Consider the following 4,794-nt stretch of genomic DNA (forward strand, 5'->3'; position numbering starts at 1 on the left):
CACCACCCACCGCCAACTCTTGGGCTACTCTTTTACCAACCTAATAGTGGGATTGACCGTCACATTATAACGCCCCCACGGCTGAAAGGTCGAGCATGTTTGGTGTGACGGGGATTCGAACCCGCGACCCAGATTACGAGTCGAGTGCCCTAACCACCTGGCCATGCCGGGCCGACAACGAATAGCGAGGTCGGTTTGGGATAAACGTTTCTAAAATACTCGGGCAGCACTGCACGCTAGTGTCGGCTCCTGAACTCAAATCCTAAGTAACCCTTCTTAATCTAACGATATCCATTTTGCTGGAAGGTTTATTTTAAACAACTCAATGCACAGACGGATGACCTTACAATTTGTTTTTCTACATAAAAGAAAAAAACGACCTGTAACTTCGCGGAGGCTTGTAGTGAGAACGTTTCGGATTCAACCCTTTCTCGGAATTTTCACTCATAACGAACTTAAAGTGTCTAAAACCTTCAGGAAGGGTTAAATTAAAGCCGAAACACTCTTGCCAACAAAAATTTTATGAAATTTATTTAAAATTACAAGTCGAACGGCCTGCCGGAACAGAACAAGAAATACACACTTTACATCAGCCAGCACTGGATAATTTATGAAAAACAAAACACGTACGCACACAGACAGACAGACACACAGAATCTTTAAAATATTTCGATCAATTTTAGTTCATTCTAAATATTTCTAAACTTTCACTTTCTGCAGAAGTGAATTTTCTGTTACGTTATCCCGATTACAAAATTTTCTTTTCAACTGTCAACATTTATAAAGTATTATAACATGGGCAACATTAAAGAAATACTAATGACATGGTCAACACTTACTCAAACGAAGAATGTTGAAATTATACAGCATTAAAATGAAGTTTCTCACTGAATGTATTTGTTCGTGTATCTATTTTTACATATGGATGGAATGTTTTAGATTTAATGTTTAAACTCTATATATATATATATATATATATACATGTGTGTTTGTCTTTTTTTATGTCTGGTTCTCTATTTCATACACTGATAGTCAGTGCATATATTGACAGTATGGAGATAAAATAACAAACCTTCGTATGATAACCGGCTAACCAACTAACGCCTTATTCGTTGCCACGAGGAAGCTACTGTTAATTAATTTTTTTTAACCCTCTAGTATTGCATCATGCCGTGACTAATTTACTGAAGTCACGCGCAAATTAAATTGCACCAGTTCTGTAAGCTTTAGTGTTCAAAATGTTTATCTTCTAGACGCAGAGAGGAAATTAATTTCTCGTGGTTTATTGTAGAGATAAGTACAAAAAAAAACTGTTGGTTTTATTGAATGTAAACACGAGCAGTGTCGTTGGAAAAGTCGGAGAATCCACAACAAACACGCACGATTGACGCTTTTGAAATGTTTGAAAAATAATGTTAATTTATAATACAGTGTTTATTTGTTTGTAATTAAGCACAATGTTACACGATGGGCTATCTGTGCTCTGCTCACCACGGGTATCGAAACCCGTTTTCTAGCGTTGTAAGTCCGCAGACTTTGCCACTTTTGAGTAAAGCTACACGAGCTATCCGCGCCTAGCCGTGAGCTAATTTTGAACCAATATATTATAGAAGAGGCAAACATTCTGTAGTACACACAACTCTTGGGCTACGTTTTGTCTAACCAAATAGCCGGATTTAACCGTCACTCTTACACCGTACCCACAGTCCCAAAGTCCCAAACACGAACTTTCCGATTCCCAGTCCGATAACGCTAGTTTATCAATTCTAGATGGGGAACAGTTATGCGCAGGGAGGTCTCCCGGTGGACTTTACAACGCTTTAATCCGGGGTTCGATTCCCGCGGTAGCTTCGTTCTTAAACAAACGGAATGCGCAGATATCCATTTGTTCAGCTTTACGCGAAAATTCTGAAACAAACTGCTCATAATAACAAATGAACAAGTAAACGAACAGAATTCATGCGCAACGTAATCTTTCTTCTAGTCGCTATGTTTATTTGTTTGTAGTTAAGCAAAAAGCCACACAACGGACTCTCTGTGCTATGGCCACGACGTTTTTTTAGCGTTACAAACCTTTAGTCCTACAGCTAAGCAACTAGGGGAGTGTTTCCTTGGATTCGTTAGGGTAAGTTAAACTTAAAAAGCATCATTCACTTTATGTACAAAAATCATGAATACCTTTTGGACGTCTCGCATTTAAAATGATGACGTACATTTTTTTTTTTTTTTTTACACGTTGCTTCCATGGTTTATCAAATGTTGTTAACGTTCTTTTGGCACAGCTGAATAGTTAAACATTAACATGTTGTGCATGGTAAGAGAGCAGGTGGTTTAACACGTTGTGCATGAAAAGAATATATTTTTTTGAATCCTTAAAAAAAATTAGTCAATGTTCTTGTTCTCCGTTGAATATTTTATGTTTGCACGTGCTCGGCCAAAAGTTCGTCTGTCTGTTTCGGAAGTCCAAGTAAAGCTCAATATAAGCTAATCTGCACTAGCCGTCCCTAATTTTAAACTGATATACTAGAGGAAAGGCAGTTAGTTAACGACACCCACCGCCAATACTCGGGCTACTGTAATTGAATAGTGGGATTTGACCATAACTCTTACAAGGCGCCTTGTGCAGAGCGATATTTTGTTGTAATGGGTCGCGGACCGTGAACCATCTCTATACACAAATCAGAACTAACCTATTTATTGATATAACTAAGTTAATATACCGTTCTTAAAATGAAGGATGAAGAGCATACTGAATAACCTGAAGCCTGAGTATGTTATACAACTTGATTTAGAACGATGATGAAGAACAAACTGAATAACCTGAAGCCTGGGTATGTTGTACAACTTGATTTAGAATGACGATGAACAGTATACTCCATAGTCTGAAGACTGAGTATGTTGTACAGCTTGATTTAGAATGAAGCCTGGGTATGTTGTACAACTTGATTTAGAATGACGATGAACAGTATACTTCATAGTCTGAAGCCTGAGTATGTTGTACAACTTGATTTAGAATGATGATGAAGAGTATACTCCATAGTCTGAAAGCCTATTAACCGTTCATTATCTGTTCAGTGAACTATGACACGTGGATATGGAGTTGGGAAGCTTCAGTTTCTGTCAGATTTTTAATTAATCTGTTGAAAATAATATTTTAAATGAAACTTAACACGTTACAAATTTGGATTTCAAATAATCAGTACCTGTAGTTTTAATTAAGAACTAGAGGTTTATCCAAGTTTAGGGTTAGTTAAAGTCAACATGATCTTTAGTACGTGTATCTAAGATGTTTAGAATTTATTCCCACCCCACCACCACACAATAATTTCGTAGCTACGACCATTTGTCAATTGATAGATAGGAACGATCATCCATAGTTCTTATAAACTTAACCCTTTCGCGAGGGCCCGGCATGGCCAGGTGGTTAGGATACTCGACTCGCAATCTGCGGGTCGCGGGTTCGAATTCCCCATCACACCGAACATGCTCGCCCTTTCAGCCGCGGGGGCGTTATAATGTGACGGTCAATCCCACTTTTCGTTGGTAAAAGAGTTGGCGGTGGGTGGTGATGACTAGCTGCATTCCCTCTAGTCTTACACTGCTAAATTAGGGACGGCTAGCGCAGATAGCCCTCGTGTAGTTTTGCGCGAAATTCAAAACAAACAAACAAACCCTTTCGCTAAAAATTGGGTTTCGATACCTGTGGTGGGCAGAGAACAAGATAGCTAATTGTGTAGCCTTGTGCTTAAGAAATAAACCCAAGCCAAACCAAAAACTTGAAGATAACTATACTTAAGTAGATCGCTTGACGAAAAGTTTATTTCTTTTAGAGCTAAGCCACAATGGGCTATCTGCTGTGTCCGCGACGTGGAATCAAATCTCGGGTTTTAGCGTCGTAAGTCCGTGAACTTACTGCTGGTCCACCGGATACATTAAGAGCGTAAAGAAGATTTATAGAAATAATTTTTTGTTCACAATTTACACGAATCCTGCGTATGTCCGTCCATCTTTGATTGTTTTGTCATATTTGAACGGTAAAGAAGTTTATTATTACAGTCCGCCTAGCGGTGAACTGAATCTCTACTACTTAGAAAATATAAACCCCTTCCTCCTATTGCGACCCCTTGTTTTGTATTGGACCCGTCCACTTCTTTTGTCAATCGCCCAGAGTCTCGTGCCTCGCGGCTGAATGAGAGAACGACTTTATTTTTAAGTATAAAGAAGAGGACGTTGCGTGCATCGTGCAATCGAAATCAAAGTGTGAGTGTCAACATTAGTTTCAGAATTAATTCTAATTATGTTTCTATTAGGCGTGTGTGTGTGTGTGATCGAGTGAAAAAAGCCGCGCTGTTGCGTTTTTAACGCGTCGCTTTGACGCGCTTTAAGTAATGCTAACGTTTTGTGAGATAAAGGCGGTCGATAAAGCTTCGATCATGTGATCACAGTTCATAAATTGACCATATGATTCAAGTTTATAAGTGTTAGCCATGTGATCATTGGTTATACGTGTTAGCCATGTGAGCACTGTTTATAATTGTTGTCCATGTGATCACAGTTTATAATTGTTGTCCATGTGACCATTGTTTATAATTGTTGTCCATGTGATCATTGTCTACAAAAGTTAATTATTTGGTCTTTTTTTCAGTTGATAATTTGATCATTATTTATAAGCGTTTAGAATGAGATCATTGTTTATGTGCTGACAAAGTGATTGATCTTTGTAATCATTGTTTATGTGCTGACAAAGTGATTGATCTTTGTGATCAGTTTATGTGCTGACAAAGTGATTGATCT

General features: G+C 38.4%; 1 protein-coding gene across 1 annotated transcript in view; it reads left to right on the forward strand.

The window, feature by feature from the left end:
• Nucleotides 1-4,235: 4,235 nt before the first annotated feature.
• The window catches only part of LOC111088512, a gene marked incomplete at its 3' end in the record, with an annotated part of 62,238 nt that continues 61,679 nt past the window's right edge, over nucleotides 4,236-4,794 (forward strand). Inside the window, exon 1 of the mRNA XM_022398884.1 lies at nucleotides 4,236-4,260. The remainder of the gene's footprint in view (nucleotides 4,261-4,794) is intronic.

The sequence above is a fragment of the Limulus polyphemus genome, unplaced genomic scaffold, assembly GCF_000517525.1.
Source record: "Limulus polyphemus unplaced genomic scaffold, Limulus_polyphemus-2.1.2 Scaffold3919, whole genome shotgun sequence".
NCBI classification, from domain to species: domain Eukaryota; kingdom Metazoa; phylum Arthropoda; class Merostomata; order Xiphosura; family Limulidae; genus Limulus; species Limulus polyphemus.